This window comes from Callospermophilus lateralis, unplaced genomic scaffold (assembly GCF_048772815.1).
Source record: "Callospermophilus lateralis isolate mCalLat2 unplaced genomic scaffold, mCalLat2.hap1 Scaffold_432, whole genome shotgun sequence".
Classification (NCBI taxonomy): Eukaryota; Metazoa; Chordata; class Mammalia; order Rodentia; family Sciuridae; genus Callospermophilus; species Callospermophilus lateralis.
Genome location: NW_027514383.1, coordinates 1,008,302 through 1,021,722, shown reverse-complemented (window position 1 = coordinate 1,021,722; position 13,421 = coordinate 1,008,302). Strand labels below are relative to the sequence as shown.

The 13,421-nt window shown below is 40.0% G+C and overlaps 1 pseudogene; it reads right to left on the bottom strand.

Moving 5' to 3' along the window:
• Window positions 1-305: 305 nt before the first annotated feature.
• Window positions 306-2,513, bottom strand: LOC143640653 (elongin-A pseudogene; annotated as a pseudogene).
• Window positions 2,514-13,421: the final 10,908 nt, after the last annotated feature.

Below are 13,421 nucleotides of genomic sequence, written 5' to 3'. Positions count from 1 at the left end.
GGGGCAATATTTATTAATTAAAACTATGTCTAATAGTTTACAAAGATGCTAATTAACAACAAAAGTATAATTGACCTTAAAATCCTCAGTGAGACTGAGGCTTCACATCGTCTTCAGAATTCTGAAGTGTGCTCCAGGCAGGGCACAGGTAGGTGTGCAGGGAAGCACCTGCGAACATGCAGGATTCCAAGGCCAAGAGGCTCCACAAAGTAAGCCTCTGGGCTCCCCTGGAAGTCCCACTCTCTATCCCCCATTGTCCCTGTAATCTTACCCCCCAAATTCCATCTCCAAAGTAAGTGCTTGGTTTATCGTCGAGAGAATCTGTTCTTGAAAGCTTTAATTGTCTTGGCCATCATTGGTGCAATTTTCTTCACAGCTGGTTTCCTAGGATCATAGGAGATGGTACTACTGACCACTGGCACCAAGTGGGCACTGCTGGTGCTGGGGCCATCATAGGCTGGTCGCTCAGAGCTGGGGTTCAAGCTGTTGCTGCTGGCAGGAATGTGGCTGCTTCTTGTGCTATATGGGGCTGGCTTAATCTTTACTTTCTCATGGACAGCTGCTCCTTTTGTTCCAAACTTCTCTTGCCTCCAGCGGACATCTCTAGGTGGCTTGGCCACAGAGTTGACAAAGGTCATCTTTGCTCGCCCGCCCTTGGGCTTATTGGCATTTGCACATTGGATGTTCTTTGTTAGCACTCGTAGCTGCTGCTCTCGGGCATTCTGAAGCCGCAGGTACATCTCCCGCCAGGACTCATACTCTTCTGGTCTCTCTTCTTTAAAGTCTCGGTGACAATGAACTTTCCATAATTGATCTGTGTCTTCAATTAATATGTGATTGTATTCCTCTATGTGATATAGCTGATCAGGTGTACACCTCTCAAAAACAGGTTCAAGAATAGAAAACGGTACTCTTCCCACTTCAAAGATGGAATCAATGTTGTTTTTAAGTACAAGGATGCACTGCTAGTACAAGGTCATCATTTTGGGGAGATAGGCACACTTGGAACCGGAATACACCTGCATCTTGGAATTCATTCTGTGTCCAGTGAATCCAGCTTCTTCTTCTTCCTGGGGTGAATAGAATGCTTTTCTCTTTGGCTGGAAGGAGGGCATCACTTCAAGGGAAGAAAGTGGACGGTAATTGCTCTGGATGGTGGGTAAGGGGAGGTCTGGCAATACTGACAGTGCATCAGTAGGGACCTTTCTCAGCCTGGTTGAGTTGGCTGCAGCCAGCTGCAGCTTCTCTGACCTGCTCTCATTCACCCAAGGGGATGAACTGAGTTTAAGTTTTTACTAGTGCTTTTGGAATCACTTTTTTAAAGTCCTTTGTCTCCAAGTGCCATTCCTGGAGTTTTCACAATCTTCTTCTTTTTCTTCTGGGGCTGGTCATAGCTGAGGTATGATTCAAATGACATGGTGGGCTGCTCGAATTCATCCTCCACGTCTGCCTCCTCTGCCTTAGGCAGTGAGCCCAGTGACTTTCTATCCAAATTAGAAGTCTTCACTTTCCCTTCTTCAGCCTTTATATTGTTAGAAACATTCTCTTTTGTTCTAAGCAACAGGTCTCCAGCCCCTCTTCCTATGTCTGTGCTGTCCACGCGTTGCTTGCTTATGTCCGATTTAGTTTTTGCAGCATCCTTGTGCTTTGGCTTTTTAAGGTGCCTGTCTGAAGCAACCTCTGAGGGTAAAAACTTTCTTTTGAGGCTGCTGCCTTCTCTTTCTTGGCAGCACTAGAAGGTGGTCTCTCCTTGGCACTATCCCCTTGGAGTGGCCTTCGGGTCTCCTCTTTTGAGAGGGACTTCTGTGGCTTCTCTCTGCCCAAAACAGAGGCCTTATCATTACCCTTTGCATCAATAGGGCGTTTTTTTTCTTGTGGCAAGATCTGTGTTCCTTGTTTTGGTTCAAGATTCCCTTTCCCTGGAGTTCTCCCAGGTGATGTTCTTGACTAACTCCCAGTCTGACCTGAAAGGCATTACTATGGCCTTTTCCAGGTTTCTGGTGTGAAACAATGGACTCATGGTCCTTCTCTGGTGACCTCTGATGGTCTGTGTACATCTGATGAGGACTCACACAGAATGGAGGGGACTGGACATGGCCATAGTCAGAAGATTCGGGGTCTGATGAGTATGTAGGTGACACCCTGTGACACCTCTTCCTCTCATCTCTCCTCTCATGACTGTGAGACACTTTATGAGGTTGTTCACATTCTGAGAGTTTTCTGTGTTTCTTCTGTCTGTGCTTGGGACTATAGGATCGGCTGCCTGACGCCTTGCTGTTTTCTTGGTAGTACCCTTCCATCTCCTCCTCCCTCTGAACCGCATCCTGAGGGTGCTTTCGGGAATTGCTTTTCTCAAAGTCCTGTTCATCAGCCTCATTGTTTCACAAGGATATCTACTGTAATATCAAGGTGGAGAGTTTCTTCAAATATTTCAATAGCATCTTGGGGTCTGGGTTTGTAGCCAGGCGTGCCTGCAGCTTCTCCACAACTTGGAGCGCCAACTCCGCCACCATCGCTGTCACTGGCATGGCCTCCTCATTATCTTTTCTAATGTCAACAACCACGGACACAGTGGGATACACAGACATAGAAACACTCTCCTTTTCAAATGACTTACTAGAAACAGTCCACTCCAAAACAAACAAACTGCCTTTCCTACCTATTCTCAGAACATGGGACAAAACCACAAACTCTCACCCACACCAACAAAGGCACCTCCTTCACCCAATTAGGTCTGTGACTATCTGGTGTGTCCTCTGACTAGTGGGCCATACTATTTTACCCCAAAATGGACTGTCCTGTTTCAGAAATGGTCTCCTTGGCCAACTCTTGAAGTTGTCAGAAGCCAGCAGTGAGTCACTCACTGCTGTCTCAGGAAAGGCCCCCTCTTCAGAGCTATCCTGGCATTTGGCCATCCTCACATCAGTAGGTACCAAGAAAGACTGACTCTGACATTGGTAAATACAAACAAGTGAGCCTACTGGGACTGGGACTGGGACTGGCTCTTGGTGCCTGGATTCTTGGATCCCAAGTTCAGAGAGTTCCATCACCAATGAAGTTAGGTAGGTCACTTCCTTCAGGAACTGAATGAAGTCACTGCCTTGGAAACCACTTTGTCCTAACAGTTGCTTCCAAGGGTCGCATGAGATGGAGGCTGCCCCTACTTCCTGTGACACTTTCACAAGTTCGAATGGTATATCAACCATTAGCACCCGGGAACAGTTCTCCACACAGGCCTGGTTTGGTCCATCTTCTCTACATTAAGAAGAGAGAGGCTGATTCAGACACATCCCTTCATCCTGACCAGGTTGTTTGCCATGGAAGATGACTTTTGCTCTCTCAGGTCCTTCATAGCTGCCTACATCTTCTCCAGGGATCATTTCTGCATGGACCTTTGATGTTCTCAGCAGGTGGAAGATCCCCTACCATCCTGTATTGTAAGACCAAATCTGTCCCTGCTCTTCTGTAAAGTTAGATTGAGAAAACAGTGTATGTTTAGGTTTAATAGCACATTCGATTTGGGTTAGGAATGATTCTGCTGGATGAATAATTATAATGGGAACCTGTGATATTTTAAGAATATAGACATGAAATATAAGTATGAAAACAGAAATCTAGGAAAGATTTGAATCCCAGGATGGCATTGGGCCCTTGTTTGGGATACTTAGCTTGAATTATTTCTGCACCAAGGTCTCAAATATATCGATATACAATGGCATTGGACCCTGTACCTCGGATGATTGAATGTAGAAGAGAACATCCAGTCAAAAAGGGTTAGTCCATAGGATTAGAAGATAGGCAGTAGGTTTATGAAGAATAGTGAGTCTATGAGTTGGAGAAAAAAAGTTCTTTAGCAATAGGGTTTCGGTTAGAGAGTGAATGTAAATGTCAGCACATGTGAAGAGTCAGTCACAATGATGAACTGGCAAAAATATGTAGGAAAGCAGATATCAATAGAGACATTAGGAAATCAGGCAAAGTATAAAGTGAGTGATAGTATTAGACATTTTCAACAGGGTTGATGTTGAATATATAATACTAGGAAGAAACAAGTATGTAGTCACCAATAGGATTTACATGGAGAGCATTGGCAACATGAACATGGATGTTTTAGTAATCCATGCTCACTTTCCATAAAGGCTTTGGTGCAATCATAAGTGTGACCTTTGCATTTTGTGTCCAGAATATTACTGTGATAAAATGGATATGTAGATCAGGTGACATGAGTATTTCTTCCACCATTATGGGAAGCAATATTTTGAAAACTTATAAATTAGTATTGGGCATACAAATCGTTGTACACTCTGTTGATGAATATAGAGATGATGCATGAATAGACCATATTGTGAATAAATTATATGACTATTTCCAACTTTAAATAATGGATTGAATCTATATCTGAAAATATATAGGAAATCTTCTATTGATATACATACATTCATTCCAACCAGTTATATATCTAATGGTAATATTAGGGTTAGGGTTTATCATGAATAGTGTGTGAGTTTTGCTTAAAAAATGATTATGAAATAGAAAATAATGTGTTCAGAAGGAAGTCTAGTGAAAAGACCATAGAGAAACATGGAGGAATGCATGTGTTCTTAAGGAATAAGTGATTGAAAGTGAACCAAATGCCTATAAATTTGTGTACTTCTGGATGAAAAGATATATCCTATGATGTCCATCAACTGAAGAAATAGTAATGTACCAGTGTTGAATAAAAATGATCTTCAAAATACACATCATGTCCCACAGGAATCTACTTGCATTGATGTTAAACTGGGTCAGTTACTGTAGAAATATTAGGATTTGTAAACACCATTCACTGAAGTTAATTTTCAGTACTAGGAAAGAAATAGGTATTTCAGGTGGTTGAATATTTCTGAGAATAATCTTGTGAAAAGTTGATTATAAATCCACATACCATGAACATGAATGAATTTAGGGAGTGTTTAATAAGATACATATATTTAATATATTGAAAAATCTTGAGAGTATATATATATATATATATATATATATATATATATATATCATGGAGAAATATTACAATGAAAATTTGACAAGATTTATAACACATCCCCTTGATAAAGCAGAAGGCAAATCCAAGTATACACCATGCCTCCTATGAAAGGCCTGTATTTCTATTCTGTTAGGTGTCTTTTTATCCATCATATTAGGATTAGTAGCCAGAGTTTAGTAGGGTATGAGTTAGTGTCAGGGATCAGTATTTTAATTGGAAAATAGGAAAATGAATCTAATGTGTATGCAAATATGTACTACACTAAAATCTTGCCAATCTCATCCAGAACAATTCCTTGCAATTAACTTCGCTCCAAGTAAGACACAATTAGTGGAGAGAAGTTTGAAAACCTGTGATTACATATGTGGAACTGAAAATGCTCAGGATTTCACAACATTGGATAAGGTAGAAAAGTTTCCAAAAGTAAGGGAGAGGTTAAACACTCCAAAAACATGGTGCTCTGCTGGCCTAAAACTTCTTGAGAAACTGCCTCTGAGGTTGGGCACATGAAATATATATATTGTTGTCAGGAGATTTTGCTTCATTTGTAGTGACACCATCAAGTCTGCGTCTGCATCTATGTGACCTGGATGAAATGGTTCTTTGTTTTCTAATGAACATGAGCAAGCAGTTCTGAATTCTCTCTTTGTATTTAAACTGTGGCCACTGGGAGTTAAGTGTCTCCCCGTGTGGTCTGTGAAGCCATTTGGTCATCCTTCGTTTTCATGGTGTTTCTTACTGCTGCACTGGGATTTTGGTATTGGCTTAATTAAATACAAGGAGTTCAAATGGGACACAATGCTGGAGGGAGTTCTGTCACGTGTGGTTGTTCAGGGTCTTCAGGAGAATGTTCAAACACGGGTCTATCCCACATAGCTTTCCCCCTTGACTATAGCAACCGAATTCTGAACATTGCCCTGAATCCTCTCAATATAACATGATGTTTTTACATATAAGGGTCTGATGGCTGTACTATGTCAGTCACAAGATATTTGAAAGCCAATCGCAGATCCACATGGCCCCAACACAGATGTTTATTCACAAACCTATAGTCCACTACTCTATGCCCACTACACAGCAGGCTCCAACTTACTGGAATCTCTGTTCTATACCATTTTCATAAAACCCAGTCAATCAAGGCACTGTCTGGTACACTCATGATCAGCAACCAGACATCCAAAGGTTCTCCAGTGCCACCTGGTCATGGGAATTTCAAAAGTTTCATGGTATTTTTCTAGCCATTTTTCAAGGATGAAGTTGGAGGCACTGTGGGTTTCAATTCATTCAGGAACCATTAAATGGTGAGTAAGCTCATTTCAATGAAAGCTCTGGAGAACTCTCACAGGCAAGTCTTCCCAAAGAGTGGCCAAAAGGTCACAGGAAGCCAGGCCCATTGAGGTCTACAATGTGAGGTCCATGTGTGTTTTGAGTCTCAACTATGGCTGTCAAGTCTTTCAGAAAAAAAAAATCATGTGATATCCTGGCTGAGATTCTCAGTGCTCTGTGGAAAGCCACCCGGGTCCTAGATCTCAGTTTCCAAGGGCGAATCTCATTCGTGGCCTCCTATAATCCCAACACAATTCATGGCAATATTTCTCTGAGGTCAGTTCCAGAACTCAGTCTCTAAGGGGAATCACGCAGAGTTCAAGCCCTGGTGGACCCAATCATCTCTTCCAACCGCCACACAAATGACCACAATTAAAACCAAAACACTCCTACATGGCCCTCATCTTTTTCCATAAAGACACTCATCATAACATCTGGCTGGAGGTTTCCTTGAAGGGCACAGCCCAAGACAGTGTCCAAAATAAGCTCCTTTGCCCCTCATTTGCCTAAAGTCAGGGTGGCTTGGACACCCTTCTTATGAACCAGGAGTGATCTGTAATTGTAAATGAAATTGAAATTAAAGTTTAAAAATTAGAGTGTAAAACACCGGATGTTTAAAGTTTCTAAGCTGCAAGGCCTGAGTTAAAATATAAATGTCCGGGTATTGTTAAGTTCCGATGCTACACGCAAAACCTGAAATTCCTGTAGCTTGTAGGACAATTCCCGGACTGCCCAGTAAATATTCCCCCTGACCGTCTGTTTGTTTAATAATCTAGCTCCCTGTGTGGCCTGGCACATTGGCATCGCAGGGCCTAAACCAATCAGTTTGAATGTTTACCCCGCTTTAGAACTGACCTATCACTCCCGCCTGACCTGTTCCCGCCAATGAATGAACTAATCATGTTTAGAAATTGTTGTTTGATTTTCCCACGGTATATGGTGATTTGTTAAAGGACACTGTGAAATATGTAAAATCCAGCCCTCCCCAAAAAGTGTACTTAAGCACTGCTCAACCCCTGCTTGGGGCTCTGGGCTGCTCTCCCTTCTTGAGTGAGCATGAAGCCCCAGCATGCTGGATTGGATCCTCAATAAACGCCTTTTGCAGTTGCATGAACCGCGGTCTCTTGGTGGTCTCTTCCTCCGACGTTCGCTGGACCCTTACGTTTGGTGCATTGGCTGAGAATTGCGCAGTGCCGAACAAGGAGACCCCAACGGACCCCTCTGGGGGTAAGTAAGGCGCCTCTTTCCATTTTTCCTTGTGATCGCTCAGAGCTTTTTGTTCAGGTTTGGTTTTTCGGTTTTCGATTTAGGTTGGCAGAGTGGCTGGCAACGGAGAGCATAAGTTCCCCTTGGCGGTGGTGGACAAACGTGTTCTAAAGCCACAGGCCACGTCCTTGCAAGGGACGCCTTAGAGGACTCAGGGAAGGATGGATGTGCCCTCATTAGGTGAGGAGGGACGGATGAGCCCTCATTAGATGACTCTGCTGCCAACCCATCAGGTCTTGCCGGCTACTTTTTTCTCTCAGGTTGAATTCAATGTCTGCCTTTGTGGTCTAACCCATCAGGTTTTTCCAGTTTCTAGGTTCTAACCTTTACTTCTGAACTCGTGTTAAATGTTAACTGTGTGTCCGTGTTTGTGTCACGTTTGTATTGACCCTGTCTCTGTTTGAGTAACTCTCACTATGGGACAAAGCCATTCCATGCCTCTGTCCTTGAAACCTTTCCTGGTCCCTGCCTCCAATCCGACCCCTTTGCCCACGATCCTATCACTCAAACCTTCTGCTCCTCCCCCTCTTCCCTTCATTCTCCCTGAGTCACAGGATTGTAGATCTTGGGTTTGTGAACAAACGGGAGCTTCATGATGATCTTTGTCTTTTTTTCTGTGTTTTTGTTAAATGTGATGGCATTGTTTGTACCGATGCAGAGTCCCGAGTTCCAAACTGCCTTACATGTGTGGAAGTAACTTTAGCTAAATTTTAACCTAATGCTTCACTTGTGAGGGACCAAAAGTCAAGAGAAACGACAGCTTTTCTGTTCTCACCATTTACACCTCTCTTAGCTGTGTTTTAAAGAACTTTGATAAACTTTACTCCCCTTTGTTAAGCGAGATTAGGGAAGCAGTATTTTATTTTCTTCCCGGAGTTGTCTTGATCTCGCCCATTACAGAGGGAAATGCCTGGGGTCTAAGATCATTGATATCTCGATTAAACTTTACTCAAAACCCTGTCCTCATTATTAAATTTGCATTAATTGGCTTTGGGGATGGGATCCAAAACTTCAGACATAAATTTTGACACCCCAGTGGGGACTTTAAATCAACCCCACTCTGCCCTCTTGGGAAAGCCTAGCACTCAATACAACTGCAAGCAGAGGATGAACTTTTTGGCAGGTGACTACTGAAAAGTTGGGAGATATAGAATATGCCTGGTGCCTGGGGTCAAACCAAAACAGAGGAACTAATCCTGTAAGTAAATGGTGAGGCTAAGGGACTCCCAGCAGCTACCCGAGCCATTTTGCTGTGGGGAACTCCCTTATTCCTAAGCTGCACTTTAAAACAAACAAAAAGATACTAAAATGTAAAGTTTTTTTCCTTTAAAGTATTTTATTACTTACCGCATGTAGTAACAGAAATCTACAAATTGCAAAAGTATTCTAGTTTTGCCTTCATAACTTTATACACTACAATAAACAATAATATTTCATTAATGTGCATCTGGTTGAAAAAGAAAAAAAAAGGAAAAAAGAAAAAAGAAAAAAAGGAAAAAAAGAAAAAAAAGAAAAAGAAAAAAAAGGAAAAAAAGAAGAAAAAGAAAAAGAAATAAAAGAAAAAAGAAGAAAAAAAAGAAAAAGAAAGAAAAAGAAAAAAAGGAAAAAAAGAAAAAAAAGAAAAAGAAAAAGAAAGAAAAAAAGAAAAAGAAAAAAAAGAAAAAAGAAAAAAAAGAAAAAAAGAAAAAAAAAGAAAAAAGAAAAAAAGGATGATTCCACCTCTGTTTACTTAACAAAAGGGACAATGAATGCAGTAATATGTTGATATTATAGACTGTTTCTAGGGATGATCTTGACTGAATGTGTATCTAAAAATGATTTTTTTAATTGTAACAATTTGGTATCTAAATGGGTTTCTAAAGCTTTGCACTATCTTACAGTTAAAAGTCGGGTTTAAACAATTGTTTAGTTTGATTTCAGGTAGTTCCTGCTAGGAAACTTAAATACTTAGGATAAAAAAAAAAATTAAGGAGATTTAATTTTGAACTAGGTAGCCTGAGAAAATTTCACTAGATATACCAGTGCATTAACTAGGGCAAAGATAATAAATTATGATATGGTATCTGTTCCCGTCAGTGTGTCAGATTTTTTAAAAAAGGTGCTAAATTAAAACGTTGGTCTGGCTTATTGAAATGACATTAATTACCAACTGTCTTGGAAATTTTTAAAGCTTTATTTCGGATACACATGGTAGTGTGTGGTTCTTTTTAAATAAATGTCAGACAATTTAATGTAACTTAATACTACTATAGAAACTTCAAAACAAAGAAAGTTGCTTAATGATCCTATAGAAACTTCTTCTGATGGTGGCTTTTATATTATCAAAAAATGATCCTATTTTCAGTTTTGGGTGAGCAAGTTTTTCTAGTGTAAAAAAATCTAAAGATATAAAATTTTGAGAAATGCATCTTAAACTTGCATCAATATTTTCAACATCCAAACCTGGAAATTATGACTTATAGCTAAAATGCCTTAGGCATGAGGTTTCTGCTCAGAATTCGAGCCTTTCCAGTTTTCGATACCTCAGGCAGGACTTAAGTTGATATGCAAATAAACGGAGACTGAAGCTCTCAGCAGGAGACAGATAAAAAGGAGTAAAAGTGTCTTTTTACCTGAACTCAAACTATAACCAAAAAAAAAGTACATTATATGGTATTTACTAATTACTGGCCAGTCATCTTTTTTAGGACTCTTGCTTTTTCTTAGATTCTGTATTTTTTTTTTCCAGCTGATGATCTTGATCCTGCAGAAGCGTTAATGTTTTCTGATCAGTTCTATGTTTGATCAACTGTGGAGTTTTTAAACATTGCAATGGAGATTTCACCTGAAAAAGCTACAAGGCGTTTACTATTGTGTTATGTGTTACATTTGTGTTATGTGTTGTATGTCGGTATGTCTGTATGTGTGTATGTCAATATATAATGCAGTGATAGGACAATTGACAGATGAGGAGCACTCATGAAAAATTTAAAAATGGATCCAAATATCTTTGATTCACGTGATTCAAATGGTTCAATTCAAATTGGGTAAACAGATAAAAATAAAGATGTCTTTAAAATTAGGCCTATAAGTTTTCTAGGTGTTCAAAAAGGCCCTAATAAAATGTTGATGTCTATAAAATAATCTGCTTAAATTCAAAAATTTACATGTATTGTTTCAAAATGTGAACAGAAAGAGGTTAACAGAGGGAAAAGAGAAACTAAAAGATTCTAGATATAGATTTAATAGAGGGAAAATGTGTTTCTTGATAAGAGAGTCTATATGATTAAGTAATTAAAAGGGATTACGTAAATAATAAAAAAGGTTGTGTAAGTTGGTTATATGTGTAAGTTTTGAGCAAGTAATCATAAAAAAATTACACAGCTGGTTAAACAAGTACTGTTTTAGAAAATTGTGCCATGTTATTTCTTTAAAAAGCTAAACTTGGTTAATACAAAAATACCAATGTAATTGTGGTGTTAATGTGTTCATATCTTCCAGGTATACAAGTCTGTAAGGTAGAAGCTTCAAAAGAACATTGTATCAAGCTGGTGTTCTAAGGTTGTATGGTAATTCTAGGCTTAAAAGGAAAACATGTTGGAGATTTATGTATATCATTTGTGTTCTATAATTGGACTTGTTATCAATAATATATGTAAAGTTCTATGTTACTTTTTACACTAAGATACAATTTAAATGTATTTTTAAGTTAATGAGAGCAAAATCAGTGAAGGTTTTATTGTAAAACACAATGGTAATGCCCATTCATTTCCATGTGAAAACTGTTTCCTTCAGGCTTCACAAAGGTGTGGCCTGAGGCAAAGACTTTCCTGATATTCAGGGCAACACAACAATAGGTAATCAAAAGGCCCAAAGCAGGGTTTCTCCACTGAGACTTTACTGGTCACACTGATATCTGAATTTTCTAAGATGCTTGCCATTCCCTTCAGCTATCCAGTACATGGCCATGTCACAGGCTTGGAAGGGGTACATATCTTGGACAAAAAACCATGAGCCTATTCTGGAGAGTGGCCAGAATTCAGGAAGAATACAGGAACGTAGGAGGATAGTAGGTGTTGGCCATTGATAAGGCCAGCCACAGTCCATTCATAAATTGGGCAGGATGAATGATGGGAAGTTTTCTCCTTGACAGGACACACCCATTGAGGCATTCTCTTTTCTAATGTCTACAACCACGGACACAGTGGCATACACAGACATAGAAACACTCGGCTTGTCAAAGGACTAACTAGAAACAGTCCACTCCAAACCAAACAAACCTTTTTTCCTAACTATTCTCAGAACATGAGAAAAAACCACAAACCCACAACCACACCCACAAAGGAACCTCCTTTCCCCAAATAGGTCTGGAACTATCCAGAGTGTCCTCTGACTGGTGGGCCATACTATGTTCCCCAGAAATAGCCTGTTCTGTCTCGGATCTGATTTCCTTGGTCAACTCTGTGAAGTTGTCAGGAGGCAGCAGTGAGCCTCTACCTGCTTTCTCCGGAAGGGACCCTCTTCACAACTTTCCTGGCATTTGGCCATCCTCACATAAGTAGGTACCACAAAAGACTGACTCTGTCCTTGGTAAATCCAAACAAGTGAGACCGCTGGGACTGGGGCTGGGACTGGGGCTGGTTGCCTGGCTTCCTCAAACACAAATATGGAGAGTTCCATCAACAAGGAGGTGAGGTGAGGTCACTTCCTTCAGGAACTGAATGAGGTCACTGCCTTGGCAACCACTTTGTCCTAACATTTGCTTCCTAGGTTCTCATAATATGGAGGATGCGCCTACTTCCTGTGACACTTTCATAAAGTTAGAATGGTATAGAAACCATTGGCACCTGGGAACAGCTCTACACAGGCCTAGTTTGGTCAATCTACCCTACATTAAGAAGGGAGAGGCTGATTCAGACGCATGCTTTTATCCTGACCAGGTTGTTTGCATGGAAGATGACTTTTGCTTTCTGAGGTCTTTCATAGCTGCCTACACCTTCTCCAGGGATCATTTCTGCATGAAACTTTGAGGTTCTCAGCAGGTGGAAGATCCCCTACATTCGTGTATTGTAAGACCAACTGTGTCCTTGCTCTTCTGTAAAGTTAGATTGACGGTACAGTGTATAGTTAGGATTAATAACATGTTCGATTTGTTTTAGAATTCATTCTGCTGGATGAATAATGGTATTGGGAACCTGCAAGATTTATAAGAATATATAGGTAAAATATAAGTTTGAAAACAGAAATCTAGGTAAGATTTGAAGCCCAGAAAGGCATTGTGACCTTGATTGGGATAGTTAGCTTTGAATTACATTCTGCACTGAGGTCTGAGATAAATTGATATACAATGGAATAAAACACTGTACCTCAGATGATTGAATGTAGAAGTTGTAGTCAGTAGGATTAGGAAGATAGTAAGTTTAGGAAGAAGAGTGAGTCTAGGAGTTGGACAAAGAGTTCTTTACTAATAGGGTTTTGGTTAGAGAGTGAATGTAAATGTCAGCAAAAGTGAAGAATCAGTCACTATGTTGAACTGGGAAAATATGTAGGAAACGAGATATCTATAGAGACATTAGGAAATCAGTGAAAATATAAAGTGAGTGATAGGATTAGACATTTTCAACAGGGTTGAGGTTGAATATATAATTATAGGAAGAAACATGTATGTACTCACCAATAGGATTGACATTTGAGAGCATTAGGCATCCTGGATATGGATGTTTTAGTAATCAATACTCACATTCAATTTAGGCTTTGGTACAAACATAAGTGTGATCATTGCATTTTTTTGTCCATATAATTACTGTGATAAAATGTATATTTAGAT